This window comes from Arvicanthis niloticus, chromosome 1 (genome assembly GCF_011762505.2).
Source record: "Arvicanthis niloticus isolate mArvNil1 chromosome 1, mArvNil1.pat.X, whole genome shotgun sequence".
Taxonomy (NCBI): domain Eukaryota; kingdom Metazoa; phylum Chordata; class Mammalia; order Rodentia; family Muridae; genus Arvicanthis; species Arvicanthis niloticus.
In genome coordinates this window covers 118,230,792-118,256,486 of record NC_047658.1, presented here as the reverse complement: position 1 = coordinate 118,256,486, position 25,695 = coordinate 118,230,792, and the positions used below count along the sequence as shown (strand labels likewise).

General features: G+C 43.8%; 2 long non-coding RNA genes across 2 annotated transcripts in view; one reads left to right on the top strand and one right to left on the bottom strand.

Annotated features, from left to right (window-relative positions):
* The window catches only part of LOC143435283 (uncharacterized), a 30,075-nt gene extending 13,942 nt beyond the window's left edge, over positions 1–16,133 (top strand). The window contains exons 2-3 of the long non-coding RNA XR_013105428.1: positions 11,094–11,214; positions 15,191–16,133. This is a non-coding gene — a long non-coding RNA (uncharacterized LOC143435283). The remainder of the gene's footprint in view (positions 1–11,093; positions 11,215–15,190) is intronic.
* A 19-nt stretch (positions 16,134–16,152) lies between these two features.
* LOC143435281 (uncharacterized) overlaps positions 16,153–25,695 on the bottom strand; it is a 28,098-nt gene continuing 18,555 nt past the window's right edge. The window contains exons 2-3 of the long non-coding RNA XR_013105427.1: positions 20,481–20,594; positions 16,153–17,997 (exon numbers count right to left, since the gene is read on the bottom strand). This is a non-coding gene — a long non-coding RNA (uncharacterized LOC143435281). The remainder of the gene's footprint in view (positions 17,998–20,480; positions 20,595–25,695) is intronic.

Below are 25,695 nucleotides of genomic sequence, written 5' to 3'. Positions count from 1 at the left end.
CGGTCTGAGCTCATACCCATGGTTAGCTCCTGTGCTCCTGTCTTTTTCCACAACGGAGTTTCTTTTTTTTCTCTTTTCTCTCCTCCTCCTTCCCTCTTCTTTCTCTTCTTTTTCTTCTCCCACCACCCCTCACCCAAGACAACTCAGATCTGGAGAGATGAAGAGGCAATGAAGAGCACATACTGTTCTTGTAGAAGACCTGAGTTCAGCCAGTAACTTCAGTTCTGGGGATCTGATGCCTCTGGCCTTCATGTGCACTTGCACTCATGTGCACACACCCCTAACCTCCACATACATATACAGTTAAAAAAAGTCTTTAAAAAACATGTTTCAATATAAGCTTGAGGACAAGAGTTTAGAAAAAAACAAAGTGTGGATATGGGCTTTTCAAGGAAGCTCTACAGAGAGTCAGACTCAGAGTGGGTTTGGGCTCTCAAGAGACAGTCACCTTCCCTTTCCCCTTCCCTTTCCTTTCCCTCGCCTCCCTTTTTTTCCCTCCCCTCCCCTCCTCTTCCTCCCTTTGTTTCTAGTTTTGGTTTGTATGTGTGCACCTGTTTATATGTGTTGAGGCCAGAGATCAATTTTGAGTGTCATTGCTGACTTAGACCAGCAAGTCCCAGGTATCCACCTAGCTGTGCCTTCCCAGTGCTATGCTTTTAAAAACATTGTCAGCCTGGCTTTTTTTTTTTTTTTTTTTTGAAAGACAGTGTGAATTTGCTCTGTAGACCAGATATCTGTTTGCCTTTGCCTCCCAACTGCTGGGATTAAAGGTATATGCCCCCACTGCCTGGCAATGCCTGGCTTTTTTTTTTTTTTTTTTTTAATGTGGGTTCTGGGGATCAAATTGATCCCCATGCCTTCCTACATAGTAGACACTTTACTATGTTATCTCCCCAGCCTCACACCCTGCTTCTCCTGCTCCCCCCCACCCCCTGGCTTGCTTACCAGGCAGTCCATATCTGTGCTGTGTTAACTTCCTGAGCTGAGGGCTCTCGTTTGCCTGCATGTTTGCCAAACAATTGAGTCTCTTATGGGGCTCTCTTTGCTACCTAAATGCAAAATAGTCAAGGCTTGGTCTGTATTCTAGATCTTTCTGAGCTCTAGACCATAATTTTCAAGTTCTCTTCAGATTTATTATGCAGGCCCATCCCCTTTCCTTTTATATGTCCTGTTCCATCTGGAAGTCAAAGTTCTCACCACCTAAGAAGGTTCCTGCGGCAAGAAATTTGAGGATATCTGTGGGACTGTGAAAGGATAGCATGGTTTCTGGTGGAGCTCTGGCTAGAGATGGCAAGAGACCCAACAGGTATTCCTGCAAGGGACGGCATGCATTTCACCACGCTCCCAGACTTCAGGCTCCTGACACATGGCCAAAGACCTCCACTGATCCAAGCCTTTCAGTCATGTAGGGCAATGCCCCTACCAGCACCTCCACAGATAGAGGGCATGACTACAGGCTGCAGAGCCTCAAGAGAGCTCCATATTAATGAGATACCTAAAGGCCAGAGGGCATAGCCAATTAAGCATTCCTCCCCAGACCCTTCTCCTTACAAATAGTATTTAACCTCAGACCCACCCTGAGGACATGGGGTACAACTATATCCACTTTCCGCCATGACAGTAAACCTTTTAAAACCATGGACTTCCTCTCGTCTGCCCCATGGAGAACCATAGAGGGGGCCATAGACTACTGAGCCACCGCTGTCTAATCTCCTTTGGAGGACTTCTCTACGTTCCAGCCACTGAGCCCTGTCAACTCAAGCAAGCTAGCCAAGCCAGCCTTGAGTGAGTCACAATGACCAAGAGTACCACTACCCCGAGGGGGCGCTGCCAGAGCTTCTCCCTCTCAGCCCTCTCAGCTTCGGCCAGTCCAACCCACATGCCATCTCGTCTCAGGTCTTCTGCGGCTCCTAGCGCGTCTGGGAACCCAAGGACAGAGACCAGCCAGTCTCCATCCAGCTGCTTCAGCCCGGAGACCCCCAACCCAGGAGCTCTGCCCCGCTGAGACCTTTCCATGCCTGGGCGAAGCTCGAAGCTCAGTGGCTTCTCATAGCCTAGTGTCTGCCCTGCGCTGTGTGGAGTGAACTCAGTCAAATTCCCATGCTTCTGCTCCCCGAGCCTCGGTTCCAGCCGCCTGGGGCTGCAGATAGAAGGGACCCACACCCACTCGCAGACCCACAGATATCCTCCTCCTTCATCTATAGGACACCAAAAGCTCCAGACATTGTGAGAGTTTCTTTTTATGTTATGATAGGAATCAAGAACAACACTGCTTCGAGGAACCCCTTCCTGGACAACTGTCAGGAATCATCTAAGAAAGGCTAAAGGAGTGCAAGTATGTTCTGGAAATGGCCCACCATTTTTGCATGCCCTGCAATGGGTGAGCTCTGAGAGGCAAGGCCCAAAGAGACTTCATCTCAGGATTGCTTCTTACTGTTCATATGCTTTTCCTGTCACCATTATATAGTTTAATGATTATTGGGCAAAAGATGAACTTTCATGAATTAATGCTGTTTAGACGAATTAATGATTTTATAGAATTCCTGATTTGATTCAAATAATCCTAGAAAGAATGTTTTTGGGAGATAGTTTTAGCTGTTTTGCCTGAAAGATTTAATAAAAGCAGAATCAAGAATAAAGTGTGCCCACCCCACACAGAATAGTAAATAAAGGCTGCATGATAAGGAGAACAATGAGCTTTCACAATTACACTAAGAAGACGAATAGGCTTAAGACAAATTTGTGATCAAGGAAAAATAGTCATTGTAGGTCAGATCCAAGGATGAAGCCACAGGTGTGGACTATCATAAACCAAGGCCAAACTGTAGATTTGATCTTATGATGAGCCTATAGAATGAAACACTGCTATTTTCTCTGTACAGTGCTTAAATCCAGGACTTTGTGCTTGCTAGGCAAGCACTCTATCACTGAACCACAGACTAGTGCTTAAAAAAAAAACTTACATAATGTATGTTCTCTTTTGTATATGGAGGTAAAAATTTTATTTCGAAGAAGTAGAGTACAGGGCTGGTGAGGTCAGTGGGTAAGGGTGTTTGCCATGCAAGCCTTGGTATCCTGGGTTCCGTCCCTGGAATCCACATTGAGGTGGAAGGAGCAAACTGACTCCACAAAGTTGTTCACTGGCTCTACACATATTCCATGGCATGTCTGAATACATAGTCTCTCTCTCTCTTACACACACACATGCACAGACACACATACAGTAAGATATAACTTAAAATGCAGAAAGGAACAGTAGTTATCAGAGTCTAGGAAGGGTGAGTGGGAGGGGAGAATTGAGAGGATATGTAATGGGTACTGGCATGCAGCTAGATCCAAGAAGTTACTTCCAGTGTTCTATAGTTCGGTGACATAATGATGAGTGATAACTGACTATTTGAAATATATAATAGGACTGTGAGTGAGTATATTTAACACAAAGAAATTCTGTATGTCTGATGTGTAATGATCAGGTCAGGGTACCTGGAAAATCTGTCACCTCAGATGAGAGCCACCCCACCCTGTGTGTGTGTTCTTCTATGTGCATATGTGTGTGGCAGCCAAAGGTCAATGTCATGGTTTTTTTTTGGTCCCTCTCACCTTATTCTTTCTTTTCTCTCTTCTCTTTCTTCCCTTCCTTCCTTTCTCCTTCCTTCCTTCCTTTCTTTTGTTGGAAAGGTCTTTCATTAAACCTGGTGCTCACTCATTCATCTAGATTAGCTGGACAGACAGCCCAAGGATCTGGGTCTACCTCTCCAGTACTAGGATTATAGGCACACGCTGCTCTGCCTGGCTTTTAAGTGGGTGCTAGGGATCAAACTATGGACCCTCCAGCAAGCATTTTGATAACGAAGCTATCTCTCTAGTGTCTCCCCCCTTACCCCTTCCCATTGTGGCTCAAACTGGCATAGAACTGGCAGATAACCCAAGCTGACCTCAGACTTACAAACCTGCCTCAGCACCACGAGGGACAGGGTTATGTCATGTGCTACCACATCTGATTTAAGGCTTAACATTGGAATGAAAATAAATATGAGGAAGTTACAAAGCCATTGTGGTAGATTTCATGCATGCTGCCTTGTACATGTGTACCATGGCTGTATTTTAACTAAAATAAAAATATAAACCCAAAAAAGAACTGGGATATAACTCAGTTACAGAATATTTGCCTTGCATGTGCAAGGCCTTGGGCTGGACTCCAGCACAATGTGCAGGGCAAGGTGGCACATTTTTATAACCCTGGGCTATGAGACTTTCTCAGAACAAAAACAATTTTTAAAAAGAAAAAAAAAATGTCTGAAAATCTTAACACAAGTCTCTTTGAATGGATTCATGCTGGAGCCACATTGGCCTAAGCATCACCTGTAAGTCCACTTAGAACATTCTGGAGTGTGCTGGGGAAGTTCTTCTGCCTAAGGTTTTCCTTTTCAATATTTTAGGCAGATTTCTTATACGGGAAAAATCAGATAAACCATCTCTAAAGGAAAGAAGCTGGAAGGTATGAGGGGAGCAGGGAGTTACGGCTTAGTAGCTCAGTGCTTCCCTAGAATCTAAGAGGCTGTGGCTTCTCCAGCACCACGAACTGTCAAACAAGTTGTCTGAGACTTTCCTTTACTTCTGTGCAGGCCTGGAAGCAGAGTCTTGAAGACATACTGAGAACATGCCTCCAATAACTTGTACTCTACATTCGAATTGAAACGTGAGCATGCTGTGCAGACAGACCCTGCTTTGGGAGCTGGGAGCTGTCTGTATTAGACCGACAGATGTTTGATAGACAAGGAGTGACCATGTGCTTTGTTTTTGGTTAGAGGATGACGGAAAGGATGCAATAATGTAGGACTGCCGAGAGGGCCAAGGGCTTCTTGGGGGCTGAAAGCATGGTGAGTGACTCATGTCTGTATCTGTCATTTCACCCCAAAGGCTCACAAACCAGACTGAAGTAGTGCTGCTACTCATAATTGCTGGAACTGCCACAATAACAGTAAGTTGCTTTGGGATGACCAAGGTCAGCCAGAAGAGATGGTAGCATTCTTTATTACAAATACAGAAGTGGGAGAATTCCTTATCTAAAGAGACCAGTTAACGTTACCATACTCAGCCACAGAGGCAGTTTCCTGCACAAATTATGCAGCAAGCCTGGATCCCATCCTCAGTTCCTCCTTAGGTCTATGTGGCCCACTTCCAAATTTCTTGGTTTATTGGCTTTTTAGTTACTTTTCTGTTTTATGACAAAACACTGTGGCTAAAGCAACTTATAGAAGAAAGCATTTAAGCTATATGACTTTAATGTCAGCACTTTGTAGTCAGAGGCACGGGGAATCTCTGAGTTCAAGGCCAGCCTGGACTATGGAGCAAGTTCTAGGATAGCCAGAGCTACACAGAGAAATCTTGTCTTGAAAAACCAAGATGAAGGAGAAGGAGAAGAAAGTGTTTAATGGGGTCTTACCATTTCAGAGAGTGATTCCATGACCATCATGGTGGGGAACATGGCCCTGACAAGCACGTAGGTATCAAGGTCTTTTGAAATACCAAAGCTTGTGCCCAGTGACACACCTCCTCCTGCCAGGCTGGACCTCCTAAGCTTTCCCAAACAGTTCTAGCAATTAGGGACCAAGCATTCAAATATATGAGCCTGTGGGGCCATTTTTATTCAAACCACCACATTAAGTTACCTCTTATCTCAAAGACAAGCAAGCACCCTCCCATACCTGCTCCATGAAAAAATTTAAAGTTTCCTTTTTCTGGGAAAAGTTGGTCATTTCTTTTTATAAAGGTATGGTAGAGATATGCATAATTGTTTTTTAAGGACTTGTTTATTTCTGTCTGTCTTGTCCTCCAGACTGCCCTCAGCCTCACCCTCCCCAGCCTCTCAGTGCAGAATGCTGACAACTGAGGAATGTGGGTGTAGCTACTTGGAGATTCCAATCACATAACATTTTCTCATGTGTCAATCAAATAGAGAATTACATTTAACACATTCCATTTAACAAATGAGTCACTTCCCCTCTGCCTCTTCTACAGTAGAAACATTCACCATCTCTTTGCCTTTGCCTAACGGCCCTTAGCTCCTCTTATGTATTTTGCAGCCATTTGTAGATTAGCTGAGGCCGCTGGTGACAGGTTCTTTTTCTCCTAGATACAGTTTAACCTGCTTTTTTCTCTTTTGTTCTCTCTCTCTCTCTCTCTCTCTCTCTCTCTCTCTCTCTCTCTCTCTCTCTCTCTGAGATAGGTTCTCATAGTATCCCAGACTGGCCTCTTAACTTGCTATGCACCTACAGTGACCTTGAATGTCTTTCTGATCTTCCCACCTTATCTTCTAAGCTCTGAGATTATAAGAATACACTACCACACTGGGTTTATGCAGTGCTGGGGCCTGAACCCAGGATCCCATGCTTGCTAGGTGGGTACTCTACAACCTGAGCTACATTCCCAGCTTTAGCTCTGTGTGTTTAATTGAAATAAAAACAATTGTTTGTGTTGCAGGCCTGAAGTTAACAGAGGCAACCTGATCTACACTAAGTGATAGTTACAAAAATGAATATTAATGAACATAAATTATATAAATAATAATGATAATGAAAGTCATGTATGGTGACAGATATCTGTAATCCTAGCATTTGGGAGACAGACCAGAAGATCTGTGAGTTCAAGAATAGTATAAAGTGAGTCTCTCTCTCTCTCTCTCTCTCTCTCTCTCTCTCTCTCTCTCTCACATACACACACACACACACACACACACACACACACAGGCAAACACATACACACAAACATGCACATACTTGCACACATACACATTCAGTTGCAACATGGAATATTTATTATATGTCAGGAACAGCGTAAAAAGCTTTTGTCATTGAATCCTTACAGTGACCCTGTGCTATTGAAGGCATCTCTTTTAAGGGATGAGAAAACTGATACAAAGGATTAAGAGTCCCAGAACAGAAACTGATCCCTACCCTAGTCAGCACCATGGCCATATGTCTCTTGGCCATACCAGAGAGTCTTCCGTTTAGTGTTGGGGCTGAGACACTACCTATATCCCTGCCAGGGGTTCCCATTATACCCAGTGTTTTTCTCACTGTAGTAGTTAGTCCATTCTGTGCTGTGATAACAAAATACCTGGGGCTGGGAACATTATTAACTTAAAAGGGGACATTAATTAACTTATATTTCTAGAGGTAAGACCAAGATCTTGGCACTTGTATGAGGGCCTCACTGTGGATGGAATTACAAAAGTGGTACCATGTACAAAAGAATATTCAAAGCAAGAAAAAATGAAGTCACGGAAGGGCCAGGCTTCATCCTTTGCAATAAGCTATTCTCTTCAGAGTTCCATGAGACCTGAATCAACCACTTGCTCATTCTGCAGTTTGGTCCTGAGAATCTTGACTGGGGCAACTTGGGAAAGAAGAAATGACAGATACAAATACAGAAAAGCTGGGGTCAGGTGGGTTGTGCTGGCTCTGGTGGAGGGTACCTGCTATGTTACCTGGAAACTCAGCTGTTATGGACAACATAAGAAGTATTTAGTGGGAGGTTTCTATAAGGGGGCAGTCTCAGACTGCTGTCATCCAGGAAACAGAAGCCGCAGTTGTAGTTTTTGCACACACTGGACAATTGTTCTTTTTGCACATAGTGCTCAATCGTTGGCACACTCACACTTGGACCAGAGAAGGCTTTGCTATGTCTTTGAGCCTCACCTGGGTCTGAGGTACTGTGGTCCTTGACATGGTCATGCCCATGTCTATAATGCGTGTTTATTCAGTCAGCACTCCCTGCATACTTTTTGTTTTTTGTTTTTTTTGAGATAGGGTCTTATGTAGCCCAAACTGGTCTCAAACTTATGCTGTAGCTCAGGATGACCTTACATTTCTGATCCTTCCACCCCTACATCCCATCGCACCACCAGGTCTGATTTTATGCAGTGCTAGGGACTGAATTCAGAGCTTTGTGCATTCTGGGCAAGCATTCTCAAAACTGCTACGTTCCCAGCTCCAATACCATTATACTGGAACCCGGCGTGTAAAATACAAGCCTTTGGAGGATTCATGCTAGCTATTTCCAAACTGTAACAGTAGCTAAAGATTTCCCCAGTTTAAGAAAGAAAAGGAGGTTGGTGGGGGGAAGAAAGGGGATCTGTGAGGGATCCTGCAACCACCCATCCACACTCCCCTGTGGATATCAAGAGATGATGACATTTCAGATGTCTTCAGGCAACCAGAATTTGGGGGATCTTCCTCCATACCTTTGGACAATGCTATGAGTTTCAGGATGTTACCAACATGGCTGCATCAAGATGCCCAACTAGAACATTTCCCCACAGTGAAGACCCAAGTTCCAGGCAAGGCCCTGTCTCCTGTCAGCTATGTGACCTTAGGCCAGGTCAAGCCACCTCTTAGACCTCAGCTTCCTCATCTGAGGACAGGACTCTGCCTATAGCACTGGGACCTGCCTAGCCTACTTAACAGGGATGTTGTCAGTTTCAGCCATAAGGTGTCAATAGCTTTGTGTAAGCTCTCTGGCAGAGCGCCCAGCACCAGACTCATGGAGTGACAAGAACCCTAAGAACATTCTAGTCTATTACCAGGAAGCATGTGGTGTTTTCTAGTCATGAACTAACTACTGCAATCCTCCACTTCCTCCCCTGGCCTGTGACAGCCCATGATTTCCTCTAGTTGAGAAAGCAGTCTGCATCCATGGGGCAGCAAAGGGACTTTGTCCTTAGAGCAGTGGAGCCCGTGACCATGTGTCACTCCACTATCCTCATAGGTCGGCTGGTCCTGAGCCCTTGCCTTACAACATCCTGGGGTCTGTGTTAGGGCATAATCCTCAACCCCAGAAAGACTGGCCTGTTCTGTGTCCCCCGTGTGGGAACAGAAAGAGCTGCTCTCAATTAGATGAAGATATGGAAATCTATGAGGCCAACAACAGAAAGAAGCTAAGAGAAGCAGAACATGGTCAGACTTGCAAAGTAATGATGCCAGAAGCTTCTAGAGTATTAGTCATTAGTATTCAGTACTTAGGCTTCATGTTTCCCTCCAGCATCCTGTCTGTAGCCCCACAGGCCAAGATGGCTGCAGGTATAAGCCACCATGTTCAGCTTCTGTTTAGACTTAAAAACAAAAAATGAAAACAACAAAAAAAACCCCAACTGAATGTTAGTAAAGGTACACATATAGAAATAGACTTATTCTTAATAATCTGTATATTTGTGTCTGTTTGAATCTGTGTGAGTGCAGGTACCCTCAGAGTTCAGAAGAGGGCATAAGGCTATCCTGAATTACACATAGTCCTGAGATGCCCAATGTGGGTTCTGTGAACCAAACTCATGTCTTCTATATAGTGCATGTTCTGTCTTTCTTTCTTTGTTAAAAGATTTGTTTTGCTTTTAGTTTATGTGTATGTATATGTGTCTGTGTGGTTATGGGGAGCAGGGTATGTGTATGTAGTGCAGGCGCCAGAAGAGGAAGGTGATCTTGGAGCTGAAGTTACAGGTGATTGTGAACTGTCAGATATAGGACTCAAACCTGGGTCCTCTGTCAGAGCTGTATGTGCTCCTCCTAACCTCGGAGTCACTTCTCCAGGCCTGTAGAACAGTCTCAGCCTTAACCACTGAACGTTCTCTCCAACTCCTAAAACTTCACATTTTTTATCACACAAACGTTACTTCCTATCCTTAACTGAAATTTTCTATTCTTCTTTAGTGCTTGATTCATACTAATTTTTACTATTTTCTACATTTGGACAACAGAAGGGAAGAGTCTATTAAATGATAAAAAGGAGGAGGAGGAGGAGGAGGAGGAGAGGAAGAGAAGTCCAGAAAATCCCCCACCCCACCTACACCTCTCAAATAGGCTCAAGCGAACTAGGGTGTGTCCTGTTGCCTCTGTGTAGTGGGGACCCCATGGGGCCACAGAACGTTTGTACAGTCTCTTCTTTCAAGAAACAGCCATATTGCAGCAGAGTCCTGGGGTCTGCCAAGAAGGCTGGGTGGAAGAGAGGAGGTGGGGGAAAAGCACAGTGAAAAAGAAAGCGTCTGTAGTGGTGGCGAATGCCTTTAATCCCAGCGTTCGGAAGGCAGAGGCAGGCAGATTTCTGAGTTCAAGGCCAGCCTGGTCTACAGAGCAAGATCCAGGACAGCTAGAGATACACAGAGAAACCATCTTGAAAATAAAACATAATGAAATGGAAAACAAAAGGGGGAGGGACACAATAAAAAAGAAAACCAACGACAGCAAAACCCAGAGCTTGGACTTAGGATAACTGTCCACCGTTACCAATTTTCTGTCATTTTTTAACTAGGCACAGAAGGGTTCCCTCTTCGCTTAAACTCAAGCTTTATTGTTCAGAGCTACTTCCTATTGGCCAAAGAACTCTGAAGTTCTTGGGATTTCGTTGTTTCATTTATTTATTTTTTCTGGATTGTCTTGGAACATTTTTTCCCTTCACATATGTGTGTTCTATAATGTGTGTAATCGGGCATAGATAGGTAGTATTTACACGTGTTATATGTGCATTTGTGGGTGTGTCATGACATATATGTGGAGGTCAGAGCACAACCCCATAATGGGTCTTTTGGGTTCCATCTTCTTTAAGGCAGAGTCTCTAGTTTGTTTTCTGCTATGCTGTGTACACCAGGCTTGCTGGCTCATGAGCTTCCAGGGTCTGGCTCGCATCTGACCAGGATTACATGCTACTCTGCCTGGAGTAACATGGGCTCTGGAGATTGGAACTTAGATCGCTCAGATTCCTCATGATTGCTCAGAAAGCATGTTTGTCAGCTCGTGATCTTGAATTTATTTTTTTTTTAAACTCTTATTTTTTTATGTGAATGTTTTGCATACATATTTGTAAGTGAACCACATACATGAGTCATGTTCCCTCAATCTGGAGTTGCAGATGCTACCAGTAGGTGCTGGGAGTCAACCCCAGGGCCTCCGCAAGAGCAACACATGCTCTTAACCACTGAGCCATCCCTGCAGCCCAGTTCTGAACTTCTGATCCTCAGGCCCTCTCACCCCCGTGTTCACCCACAGTTTTATTTTTGCTTTCTACATTTCTTTCACTATCCCTTTCTCTTTTACCTGGGAAAGCTCCAGTGAACACCCCAAACTTGGATCTTTACCAGTGCATGGAGTTGAGGAAGAACCCGGACAGAACCTATGAACCAGACGTATTGTGGTCATCCGTTAGCAGTGGTCATTTTGTGATTGTGTAAGTATCAGTCAGATTGCAAGGTTTAGAAACCCACACCACAGTGGTCAGGCTCAGGGGCACTCCAATGGCGGGACCTAAAGGCTGAGGCTGAAAAGTTAATTACCTGTGGACTGGTCCAAAATAAAGCCAGCCCTCAATCAACCACTTGGTCTATCATTAACACCTGCGTCACTGCTTCAGTCCCTGTGATAATGACTTATTCTCCACTCTCCGTTTGCAGTCTGTTCACATGGACACCAGGCCCCTTCAAGCTGTTTCTGGCCATTACAAGAAGTAAGGGAATGTGAAAAATACACACACACTTGGCAGTAGATGGAACACCCAGTCAAAGGAAGGGAGTTCATAGCAATTTGGGGAATGGATTCGTATCCTATGGCTGACAGAACAAATGACCACAGACTGGGAAAGGGACTTAAAGCAATGAGCATTGATGGTTCTCTTGCACTTTGAGAGAATGAGAGCCTGAACTCAGGATGTGAGCGGAGCAGCCCTGGAGCCTCTGGAGGCTTTAGGGGAGATCGAGCTTAGCTCAGGATTCTTCTGAGACCTGGTGGCTGTTGTTCTATCTTTGGCTTTCTGTGGTTTGACCTCCCTCTTCTCCCTTTTCTCACTCTTCCCTTCCTTTCTTCTTTTCCCCTGCCTTCTTCTCTTCTCCATTCCTGTCTTCCTGTCCCTTTCCCTCCTTTTGTTTTAAAGCATTTAAACTATACTTATTTACTCATTTGTTTATGTATGTGTGTGCACACACCATAGAGGTCAGAGGACATGAGAGTCTGTTCTTTCCCTTCACCATGAACCAGCTTATCAGGCTTAGCTGCAAGCACCTTTGCCTGTGGGGATCTCAATGGCCTTCTTTCTTATTTTGTTGAGGCAGGGTCTTGCTATGTAGCCACGACCATCCTGGTACTTGCTATGCAGCCCAGACTGGCCTCAAATTCACGGCAGTCCTCTAGACTCAGCTTTCAAATGCTGGGATTCATTTTTCAGAGAGGGTCGCACTTGGTAGCCCTAGCAGACCTTGAACTCACAGAGATCCAACCCCTGCCTTCTAAGTGCTGGGGTTGCAGATAATGAGGCACAAAGGCTGCCTAAGATGTGGAATCTGATTCCTTACCACCCACTCATAATACTTGCTGTGCCTTTCTTGTGTTATGGAGGAGGCACAGTGTTTATGCCAAGAGCCAAGGGTCTTACAAGCTCACTTTGGGGCTGGAGATATGACTCAGTTGATAGAGTACTTACCCAACATGCACAGAGCCGTGAGTTTGATCCCTGGTGCTTTGTAAACTAGGCATGGTGGTAGCACATGCCTGAAGTTCCGGCACTCCGGAGGCTGAGGAAGAGGACTAGAAGTTCGTGGCTATTCTAGGCTACAGAGGAGTTCAAGGCCAACCTAGACTACAGGAGACCCTGTTTTAGATAGATAGATAGATAGATAGATAGATAGATCTCCCCTTGTCTTTTTAGGATCAGTGGGCTGAAGAAGGGAAGATTAGAGGTAGAATTTGTTAAAAGGATACTGCTGCAGTAAGAAGGGAAGGAGGTGGTAGCTGGGGCCAGGGCATGCTGTGGAGACCGAAGGGGTAGATTTGAATATTTTCTAGAGGTATCAGAGCTAACCTCCCTGATTGACCTTCTATGGAGTGAATGAAGGAGGGAGTTGGTAATGGATCTTAGATTTCGGAATTAAGTTGACTAATTGAGTTCCTACTTCATTCCCTATTTTATAGTTAAGCTTCATTCTGTAAACTGAGCATCCTGGACTCCGTGTTAGCCTAGAACACATGGAAATCCTTCTGCCCCTGCCTCTCAAGTACTGGATTGGAGGCATACCACCATACTCAGCTTCTACCTTTGTTTTAACAGGCAAAATACTAATCTTATTTGAAAGGGAACAAAAAGAGAGTTTATTCTTGAGCCAAACATGCGTGCCCATGTCTCGGGAACACAGATGTGTGTTGTCCCAAACATGTTCAGTGTGGAAATTGTTTCACGATGTTTTTATAGTTTTGCAGATAAAAAGAAAGTCATACATAAATAAAGGCATGTTTTCAAATGAGCTGGAAAGATAGCTCAGTGGTTAGGAACACTGGCTGCTCTTCCAGAGGACCTAGGTTCAGTTCCCAGCACCGACATGGCAGCTCACAACTCTTGGTAATTCTAGTTCCAGGAGATCCAATGCACTCATACAGATATACATGCCAGCAAAGCACCAATGCACACAAAATAAACAAATAAACAAATAATTAAAAAAAAAAAAAAAGACTTTTGAGGCCTTTAATCCCAGCACTCTGTTGTCAGACGCAAGTAGCTCTCTTAGTTCTAGGCCAACCTGGTCTACAGAGCAAGTTCCTGACAGCCAGGGCTACACAGAGAAACATGTCTTCAAAACAAAACAAGAACAAAAGACTCACAGAAATGTTATGAAAGGAAGAAAGGAAGGAAGGGAAGAAAATTTCTATGCAGGTCTCCAGCACTGTTTGATGGCAGGCATTCTTGGCTTTGGGGTTGGTGGAAACTAGTGATTTGATAAGTCAATACATAACCAAATATTTCACACGACAGTCACAAGGATATTATTACGTCAAAAACAAAGGTGGGCAAGACATGGTATTAAGGGTTAGAGATAGCCTAGCATAATTTGGCTGAGGACCTGCAGCATCCCAACTCTCCACAGTCAGGAAGTTCTAAGTAGTCACTCCTCTTTGGAGAATCTCTAACACAGGCTTCCCCCACCCAGGAACTTCAGTTCATGGTATGTAACGGAGAATTGGGCATTCATCATTTTAACCATCTTCTTACACTTTAAAATGTTAGATGCCCATCACCACTCCAGTCCCAGAACTAACAGTTCTGTTACTTGTATTTGCCGGGGGGGGGGGGGGGGATAATCAGTGCCTATTCCATGAAAGCAGAGTGTGGAAGGTGCCTGTTGGGAGGTCAGTGCCTGTAAATCCCTGTAAGCAGGTAAGACCTGCCCTGCTTCCTCCAGCTGTTTGTAGTAAGCAGAAACAAGGGGCGGGGGCAGCAGGGGTTGCACATACTTTTCTTCTGCTTCTGCCTCTGCAGAGGGTGGGGAAACCCTTTGTGCTACTCATGAATAATCTCTTGACCTTGCTTAGGACAGATGCCCAGTGCTCTGTCCTTCCAGACTCTTCTGTGCACATGCCCCAGGAGGCTTCTGAGTGGAGTCAGGTTAAAATCCCTTGGACACTAACTGAAACTCTGATCCTTGTGGTTCATGACAGATCATCAATTATGGAAAGGTCTGATGAACGCTAACAGCACTCGTGACTTCCCCAGCTGAAACCATAGAGGGTTGAAGACCCAAACTGCTGAGGTCTGCATACAGTGGTAGGAGTGGGGTGGGGAGGAGAGGCCTCCGCTTACCAAGAGATCCTGGCTTCTAACAACCAGCTCAAGAGATGTTCCTAGTGATTCCTAATAAACTGAGCTCAACAAATTGACCATGCTCTTTTCCTTTAAAATTACATTTATTTATTTACTTATTCGTTCATTCATTTATTTGAGACAAGGTCACATTGTGTAGCTCTTGTTATTCTGTTAATTGCTAAGTAGACCAGGCTGTCCTCAGGCTCACAGAGATCCATTTGCTTCTGCTTCCTGAGTGGGGAGATTAAAGGCATGTGCCTTCATGCCAGGCCACACCCAGTTTCTATATCATTCTATATTCCCTGCCAGCCTTTCTCTCTTTCTTTCCTTCTCTGTTCTCCCTTCTCTACCCTCATGGCTCTGTTCCGGTCTGTCTGCCTCTATCGCTTCTCCAGGCCTTCACTCCCTTCCCTTCCCCCAAATAAACTTTATTTATACCAGGTCTGTTGAATGGTGTGATTTCTCACGGGGACACCTTGGCACGGGCCCACCAGGTACCCTGGCCTGCTGCTGAATTACACTTCATACTTATCAGTTCATTTTAGTGTTTTTTTTTTTTTTTTAATCTTTTCTTGTGTAGGTCCAAGTGTGGTGATGCATTTTCTGAGAAGTCCTTGTCGTCTTCAAAGGGACTGAACTTTCTCCAGACCCTGCAGACAACCTGTGATCCTCCTGTTCACTCAGCCAGGGTAAACTTGTCTTAAAGAGAACAATGTAACCAAAGCTACTATGCCTTGGATTTTCCCTGCAGTCACTGTTTTTCAGCCTAAACTAAATACCTAACTTTAATCTGAAAATATGTACTCTTCCGTTCTCCTGACCCAAAGTATTGTCTGTGTTGTGGTAATCATTTGCTGACAGTAGCCAAGAGGTTGAAAGAAACCTTAAACAAAGCAAATATCCCCTATCTATTAGAAGCAACTCGTGGACTTGGGTTGATAACATCTGTTTGAAGTTAGTGCAAGTAGTTCTGGGTCAGTCAATAACTACTTCCTTTGTAAACCCTGTTAAGGATCTCTGTAAAGAGTTGCCCATTCTCCTGCCATTCCATGTTCTCTGTGGTGTTCAAAAACTACCAAGCAAACCCATTGTTACAGCCAGACAGAAGACACGGGAGGGAGTGGAGATTCTAATTTGGGCCCATATGTTAGAGCTCAAACCCAGAACTAAAGGCCAGTTGAGGTGCCTATTTAACAAATCAAAGTGGACCTGGCCACCAGGTTCTCCCAGCATCCCTCTGTCCCTACCTGTTACAGGGTATGGCTGGCATACCCCACCCCTACCCTGAACTTTCCAGCCCAGGAATGGGTCCTCTTTGGTATGTTAAATAGGCATCTCACCTAGCTGTTTGTCCAAGATTGAGAACTAACTTCACTCTTGTCAAGCTACAAGACTTCTTGGAAGTCTTTTTTTATTCTTTAATATATTACTGAGATATCCAAGCAGGGGTTCTTTTATATGATGGAAAGGGAAAATGTTTCAGGTACTATTTTTTTTTGACTATATGGAGACCATAATGATTAATCTCAAAGGTAAACAAGTTTACAGAAGAGTTAGGGAATACCAATGACCACTGAGGAGGAAGTGACTTCAGGGTCTTGTCTCTGGTGATTTAAGTGACAAATGCCCCATAGACGCAACTATTTAAACACTTGGTCCATAGTTGGAAGCATTGTTTGGGAAGGTTTACAAGGTGTGGCCTTGCTGGAGAAAATATGTCACTGTGGGCAGGCTTTGAGAGATTATAGTCCCCCCCTCCCAGTTTGTACCCCCCCCCCTTCCAGTTTGCTCTCTGCTTCATGTTTTCTGCTCTAGGTATCTTGCAGAAGTTCAAAGTCATGCTTGGCTACATAGAGGGTTTGAGGTCAACCTAGGCAGGATACTCTGTGTTAAAAAACCACAAACACAAACACAAACACAAACACAAACCAAACCATATCAGAAAGTTCCTGGGCTGGCAATTCCTGAAGCTTTGAAAATCTAAGTTGCCATGGCAACCTCCTGGGTGCTAGAAATGCCAGAAAAGTGGGATGTCTGCCACGGAAACAAACCCACAGGCATTGAACAGAACTGGGCTCAAGAGAGAAGCCCTGCTTTCTGGCTCTCACATCAGTGACAATACCTTTGAGCCTGGTCTTGTACATATGCAGTCCCAGCACTCTGGAAGCCAAGGTGGAGAGCAAGCAAGTTCAAGGCCAGCCTGGGCTTTATAGCAAAACTCTGTTTCAAAAGAAAGTGACAGTATCTTTAGTATAAAACCCCCAAATTTTACATAGAAGAAATGAGAAATTCCTCTCTAAATGAGGCAAAAGGTGGCTATGGGAGAGGCAAGGACAGCTTTTAATTCAGTGTGTGTGGCCTGGCCCTTCTTGACATACAATCCCTCTGGCTTTGTGAGTCTTTCGTATCTCGGTGGATCTGTAAAAAGCAGATTTTAGTGACCATCTTCTTCCACACGTTGCTCCATCCTTTTCCTGTTTGGATAACCTTTAGGATTTATGAGCTCTGAGTAGAGACGCTTCCCTTTTCCCACCTCTTTCCATTTTGATTCTGTCAATATTGGAAACTGCTAGGACTGTCCCTTTCTACTGGAAGTCAGATAGGCCACTCCTGGTAGAGTCTATTTTTATCTTTCTTTTGATTGATCTTTCTCCTTTCATGCAGCTGGATTGCTTTGGTTATTTGTGCTTTCTTATCTCAGAGCTGTTTAGGCTATATCTTGACATGCACACAGCCATCTTTTTGGGCCTTTTCCCAGTGGCCCTCAATCCTGTCACTTTCTCATTTCTCCTTTTCCCGTGGCAGTGCAGATGACACCCACAATATTCACAGGGTAACTCAGTGCGCGTTTGTGGACCGCCTTCCCTCTGCTCTCAGCTTTTAGGTCTCGGAGTCTCTGGAGCTGACTCAGCACAGCTAGGAGCATCTAAGTGTTTGCCACAGTCTCCCCCTGAGTGTGTCTGCCACAGTCTCCCCCTGAGTGTGTCTGCCACAATCTCCCCCTGAGTGTGTCTGCCACAATCCCCCCCCTGAGTGTGTCTGCAGGATTATTCACCACTACATGGGTGTCATCTGTTGACTTGCTCATTTATAAGCAGAAGGAAAAACAGTAAAACAAAAAGAATGCCAACCACAAATTATTCTAGAATAAACAGCTGGAAGTATCAGTTAAACAAAACAAAACTCAAACAAGACAAAAGGACCCACAAACACTTGAATGCTTTAGTTTTTAAAATATTTAGTTTTCGGTGTGCCTGTGTGGACACATGTGAATGTCAGAAGCCAACTTGTCATAGCCGTTTCTCTTAATCGGTTTTAAGGTGGTCTATGATGTTCTCTCATGGACTACGTCTTCCAACAGCCAGTGGTAGAATAAGAATCCTGATTCTGAAAGGAGGAAATGGGAGGTTAGCAGTGGAAAACTGAGCCAAAGCAGTGCTAAAGCCAACAAGAGAAACAGCGCCCCCTGCAGGCCATGGGTTTTGGAGCAAATGTTTACATAAGCTTTGTCTGGTTAAGCAGCTGTACCTCTCTGGGCCTGCCATCTGCTTCCTTCTCGGCCAGTTCCATTGAATGACTGTGCATTGTTTGTTTGTATTTCTCTGGAAAATTTATTTCCACAATCTCACAACACGTGAGTTCTGGTAGTTTGCAAAACCAGAACCTTGTAAACAACAGCAGGTTTTCCTGCCAGAGTAGCTACTTTGCTTGGGCCACAGTGGTTGTGGATCCTGAGTGCTTGCTTTACTGAACCCAGGGAAACACTCCCCTAAGTAGCCCCGTTAGAGGTGAACCCAGGGAAACACTCCCCTAAGTGGCCCCGTTAGAGGTGAACCCAGGGAAACACTCCCCTAAGTGGCCCCGTTAGAGGTGAACCCAGGGAAACACCCCCCTAAGTGGCCCCGTTAGAGGTGAACCCAGGGAAACACTCCCCTAAGTGGCCCCGTTAGAGGTGAACCCAGGGAAACACTCCCCTAAGTGGCCCCATTAGAGGAGAACCTAGGGAAACACTCCCCTACGTAGCCCCATTAGAGGAGACAACCTGGGGCTTTCTTTATAATATCTTTCTAATGTCTATTTCAGTTTCTGGAACTTTTTTTTAAAAATCATTTTATTTCCTTACATTTCAAATAATATCCCCCTTCCTTGTTACCCCTCCACAACCCTCCCATCCCATCTCCCCTCTCCCCACTCCCCTTTGCTTCTATGAGGAAGCTCCTTCACCCACTCACCCACTTCCACCTCACTGCCGTAGCATTCCCCTACAGCCTCCACAGGACCAAGGGCTTCCTTTCCCACTGATGTGAGATAAGGCCCTCCTCTGCTACATATGTGTCTGGAGCCATGGATCTTTCCATGTACACTCTTTGGTTGGTGGTTTAGTCACTGGGAGCTCTGGGTGGTCCAGGTAGTTGATATTGTTCTGCTTATGGTCCCTTTCTTGTTGTCCCAATTCGAAGTGTGAGGCTTCTCTTTAATGGTGCTAATCCCCGTAATAATTAAAACCATTTGTGTGCGATTGGCTTTGTCTGAAACTTTAACCTCGTACATACTTCCTTCTTAGCCAAATTGTACATTTTTGAAATTCACATGCTCTGTGTTTGCTTCCAATTCTCACTGTAAATTTGATTAAAAACTGTCATACTGCAATGCTATGCTGCCTTGAAATTTCCTCTGCCAAATAATTGAGTCCATTACTTTACTTTGTTTTTGGGTTTTGGGTTTTTGTTTGTTTGTTTTTGGTTTTGGTTTTTTTTTTCTGAGACAGAGTTTCTCTGTATAACAGACCTGTTTGTCTTGGGACTTGCTATGTAGACCAGGCTGACCTTGAACTCTCTTCTCAAGGCATCTACGACTGCCACCTGGCTAGTCCTTTCCTTTTGAACTCAGTCTTACTCAAATTTTCAGGACACAAACAGAAGGTAGCCATATTCTTTTACAGTAACATTAATGGCCTCTGGTTCAGTTCCCAACATACTGTTTGAATGTGAGAAACATGAACATGGTCTTTATTACATACGTTTCTCTTAGCACTCTAGGATTCCAAACTCCCACCAGAATGGCTCAAGGAGGTTTTTTTTATGGCATTCTAGGGCTTTTCTTCCCTCTCTGTCTCTCTCCTCTTCCCTCTCCTCTCTCCTCTCACCCTCTCCCTGCCATCATACCCAGTGTGTGTGGTGCTGGGAATTATGCCCTGGACTTCATGTATGATAACATAGTATTTGACCAACTAAACCACACCCCTTCCCCATTCTTTTTCTATTTCACATTTACTCATGTATGTTCTTCCAAAGGCAGGTGCAAAGGCTTAAGAACAACATGATCTGGTTTATCTTAGCAATGACAGCATGTCTCTCAAAGTAATTTTTGGTGTTAGTTAATTTTCTTGTCATTGTGACCAAAATACCAGATAGAGAACTGTGGGATTTTCAGGCTCCAAGCAGTCTGGACATCTTCTGTTTGGAATCTAGATAATTTTATGTATAAAAATAACTAAAGAAATGGGCAAATCTTACTGAATTCTATTTAGAATTGTAATAGCCACAGTGAATTACTTTAAACAAAGACATAGTTAGTTATTCATCTATGGACTCCATTGGGAGAAGAGAATTCTGAATGATTCAGAAATATGGAAACATAGTTCTGATTGATAGGCAGAAGCTGCTTTAAGAAGCAAAGCAAACGAATAGAAAGTTACCTCAAAAGATTCCTTATGGATTAGTCACTTTTCTGTTGCTGATATAAAATATCACTACTAAAAGCAACTTAAGGAAGAAAGGGTTTACTTGGGCTTTACTTGCAGAGGGACAGTGAGCCCACAGGAGGCAGGGCCAGGGTATAAGCCCTTGGAACCAACCTCCTATGCTTACCTCCACCGGCACCAGCGGGATCTCTTTCATCATCTCCCCACAGTGCCACCAACTGGGACCAAATGTTCAAATCCATGAGTCTGTGGGAACGTTTCTTACTCTAACCACCATACCCTGCAAAGAGCAAAGGGAAACAAATTACCTCTGACTGACTGTACTTTGTCTCCACATTCTTCTGTTCAACTCCTCTGGGTCTAGTGGCCTTCCTCCCCCAAAGATGAAATGGATGCTAGACATGTGTCTTTGAAGTGAGGCCTTCAGATCAATCAGACCTTTAGATACAATGGCCAACAATAAAAATGAAGTCCCCACAGTTTAATAATCAGGCCATGACCATTTGGATTGTGAGCCCTAGGGCTTATATCTTACACAGACAACTGAAGCCTAACTCCTAATGACCCATGGCATCTTACCAGTCTCAAGAAAAATAGCTTAATCTTTGGCAGTTTCATACAAGCATATAATGTACTCTAGGCACACCCGGCCGTCAGCACCTTCTTTTATCCCCCTGCTCCCATCAAAGGCCACCAACCTCTAAGCAGAAACTTTAAAGTAAATGCTTAACTTTAACCAACCAAATGTCTCCTTCCTTCTCCTCCCTTGTCGTTTGCCCTCCTCTCCTCAGCCCTCCCTCTTTCCCTTCCCTTGCTTTCCCTTCTCCCTCCTTTCTTGTTGTAGCTCATGCACCTGGGTGTTTTGAGTGTCGTTATAGAGTTCTAGGTGGTTTTTGGTACAGCCTGTGGGAAGACAACAAGAAATAACAGATAGCCATATACTGTAAGTGGTAATACATGGGAACAGAATGTTATTTTAAGATATGCCTCAAACTGGAAAAATATTACAGTTTCTGATTTAGGGAACAGGATTTATTATTTACCTATTTAATATTAGTGGAACTGGGGATTAGATTAACATGTTAGACAAGCACTCTACCACTGAGATACAGCCTTGGGCATAGTGTAACAGGGTATTAAAATATTTTATTTGAAGCTGGGCAGCTGGGCACACCTTTAATCCCAGCACTTGGGAAAGAGAGAGGCAGGCAGATCTCTGAGTTTGAGATTAGTCTGGTCTACAGAGAAAGCTCCAGTACAGCCAGAGCTAAACAGAGAACCCTTGTCTTGAAAAACAAAAACAAACAAAAGATTTTATTTGTATTTATGTGTACGTTTGTGTGTGTCTGTATGTAGCATGCTATGTGTATGTGGGTACTGTCAAAGTCCAGAAAGGGGGTACTGGACCCCTGGAGCTAGATGATTTACAGGAGTTTGTGAGCTATGCAGAGTGGGCGCTGAGAGCCAGGTCTGCTGGAAGGGCAACAACAGGTTTTAATGGCAGAGGCTTCTGTATACTCAGAATATTTTTAAAATTATTTATTTTTAAAACAGGGTTTCATTATAGCCTAGGCTGGCCTAGAACTTGATGTATAGATGAGGATGGCTTTGAACTTCTGACCCTCCTATGCTTATTTTCCTCTTAAGTTGCATGTATCTATATTTTTGATTAAAAATAAAGTCAGACAACCGTCTAAGGATTGACTGAGGAAGTAATCAGTATGCAGTGTTAATGAATGGTGCATAAAAGATTCTTTCAGCATGGCCTCTTTTTGTACATGGAAGGGTGGGGAGAAAAAAGGAGAGGCTGGGCATACTTTAGCTTTTTTCTTTATATTTGCTTTGATCTTCTAATTTTTTTATTTTAAAATTAACATGCATCAATTTACAACATTAGAACAGAGAGAATTAACAACTTTGCAGGTCCATCACTGAGACCAAGAGGACTTCCCAAGTTCACCCATGCCAGGTTCCTGAATCAAACTCCACAACCCTAGAGATCTACACTTGCAGTGTCAGCACTTAGGAGGCTGAGGTAGGAGAACTGTTGAGAGTCTGAGTTATAGTGAGTCCCTGGCCAGCCTATGCTTGTGAGACCCTTTCAAAAACAGGCACAGGGTCAGACTTCCGTAATCCCAGCATTTGGGAGTGGAGACAGGGGACCAAGAGTGCAGTGTTATTCTTATTTATAAGCCAAGTTTAAGGCCAGTTTGTGGTACATGAGACCATCTCAAACAAACACGAAAACAATAACAGCAAACATTCAGCATGGCACAGACACAACATGGGTACCTGCAAGGGGTGCGTGACGAGGTACCGCAGGAGGAGGACCCAAATTGTCCGCTTCTAAGTCCTCTGAAAAGAAAACCTGATTGCATAGAGGTTGGTGTTGATTTCTTGTGTCTCAAAGCAGCTGGCTAGGACCCTCGATATACTACGTGGCCCATCAGACAAATAACCCTCTCCTCCCCAAAAAGATACCATTACAAACGATACTGGGAGGATCAGGTCAATGCTTTCCCCCTCTGGTCAATGCCCATTTATCTGCCAATGAGATTTCTTAATGTCCACATTCACCTGCCAGCCTCCTTTAAAATTGTTAAAAGGGAACAGATGCCGGGAGCCAAATCCAGGAACTTAAAGAACAGTCTGGCATTTCCTTCGAGCCGGGAGCCAGTTACAACAATAGGGTGGTCTAGGGCAACGAGGATATAACAGTGGACTGGTCTTAGACAATAAGGATTCAATAGTGGGATAGCCCTAAGCAATGACCCTCGCCCAAACTTCCCGGTTTGCTGTGTCTTTATAACCTGCCCCAAAATTAAAGTTTCAGAGCTTGATCAGAACCCCAGACTTGCTCTCATTCTTTGTGTCTCTTGTCCTTTCATTCTTTTGCCCCCTTCCCTAAGATACTCGTGGAAACCCCTCGGCCGGGCACTTCTGGAGTAAGATTTTGTGTCTGATAGCAAGCTAAGCCTTTACTCCCAACAACAGTTTGATTGTTAACCAGGGGTACCCTAACCTAGCATGTGGGGGAAACCGAGTTCAAAACACTACAAACAAGACAAAAACCCAAAGGCAAAGCAATGAAACTCCATTCTCAGAACCGCAGCGACAGCTGGCCTTGTCCTCTGTTGCCCCCAAGTGGACATTCAAGTAATTGCACTTATTGTCTTTGATGGACTAAGGATTTTCAGTAATGGTTTCTATTGACTTTTGAAAGTACTGCTTCACAAAAGAAAGCATAGCATATTAAAGAGAAAGGGACAAGGCATCAGGGATTCCAGCACATGAGCAATATTTGAGATATTTATCCCATTTGTGAGCATACATAAAGGCCAGCAATATTGTAACTGATATGATACTTTTCCTTCTTTGATACAGGACTTATGTTGCCCAGGTTAGCCTCTAGCTCACTCTGTAGCTGGGGACGATTCTTAACTTCTAGTCTTCTTGCCTTCATCTTCTGAGTACTATTACAAGCATTTGTCATCATGTCCAGTTTTATTCATATTTTTGAAGTGTCTTAAATATCATTTTTAGATTTTAAAAATAATCAAAACTATCTCTACAATATTATTCCTTCAAAACACTAAAACTGTTTCTCTTTTGCCTTGCAGGTAAAAATAAAATTCAGGGTAGTCTTTTTTTTTTTTTTAGATGTATGTAATAATACTGCTGCACCTGATGTATGTACCCACTAACATATACAGTAATGTGTGTTTTGATAAAAGCTGGTATTATGTAGTATCATTGTAACGATCTTGTTCGTGTGTGTTTCTATGTGTACTGCTGTGACTGAACCTAGGAGTCCCCTGTACCAATGAGCTACACACCTCCAGTAGCTATGATGCCTTTAAACATTTTTTCAACGTAAATTTTATAATTTAGTCTATTATATATTTCAAATCAGTCTTATGTAACAAAGTGTTTTCTCTAAGAAACTATATTTCTCTAAGAGATATATATTATTCGGGTTTAAAAAAAAAAAAAAAAGCATCGAGAGCACTGGTTCCTTCCAGTCTGGGCCCAGAAACTGGGCAGATCCAAGATGGCAGCTCTGCCCCCAATCACTAAGAACCCAGAGGAAGTGGGGATCCCAGGTGCTCTAACTTGGGCAGTATCTTAGGTAAGCAGACAGCAAGGTCCGCCCCAAACAGGGAGTAACCGGGACCCACAAGGACCCAGGAAGTCACTCCCGGCCCGGACCACTGGTTCCCTTTGGTCTGGGCCACAGCACTGAGCAGATATTGGGCGGCAGCTCTGCTCCCAATCTCTAAGAACCCAGAGGAAATGGGGCTCCCAGAGCTCTAAGCTGGGCAGCATCCTGTCTGTGCTTGAGCACTGGGCAGATTTTGGGCCCCAGCGCTTACCCCAGTAGTTACACCCACCCCACAAAGTTCTGATACAACCAAGATAATAGGAAAGACAGGCTCCAGTCAGGGACAGGGCAGGTAGCACTAAGGAGATACAGATGGCAAAAGGCAAGCGCAAGAACATAAGCATCAGTAACCCAGGGTACTTGGCATCATTAGAACCTAGTTCTCCCACACTAGAAAGTCCTGAATTCCCCATATCACCAGGAAAGCAAGATTCAGATTTAAAATCACTTCTAATGATAATGATAGAGGACTTTAAGAAGGACATAAATAACACTCTTAAAGAATTTGAGGAGAGCACAGGTAGACAGATAGAAGCCCTTAAAGTGGAAACACAAAAATCCCTTAAAGAACTACAAGAGAACAAAACCAAACAGGTGAAGGAATTGAACAAAACCATCCAGGACATAAAAATGGAAGTAGAAACAATCAAGAAATCACAAAGGGAGACTACACTGGAGATAGAAAACCTAGGAAAGAAATCAGGAGTCATAGACACAAGCATCACCAACAGAATACAAGAGATAGAGAATCTCGGATGCAGAAGATACCATAGAAAATATCAACATAACTGTCAAAGAAAATGCAAAATGCAAAAAGTTCTTAACACAAAATATCCAGGAAATTCAGGACACAATGACAAGAACAAACCTAAGGATAATAGGTATAGATGAGAGTGAAGATTCCCAACTTAAAGGGCCAGTAAATATCTTCAACAAAATTATAGAAGAAAACTTCCCCAATCTAAAGAAAGAGATGTCCATAAACATACAAGAAGCCTATAGAATGCCAAATAGACTAGACCAGAAAAGAAATACCTCCCATCACATAATAATCAAAACATCAAGTGCACAAAACAAAGAATATTAAATGCAGTAAGGGAGAAAGGCCAAGTAACATATAAAGGCAGACCTATCAGAATTACACCAGACTTCTCACCAGATACTATAAAAGCTAGAAGATGCTGGACAGACATCATACAGACCCTAAGAGAACACAAAT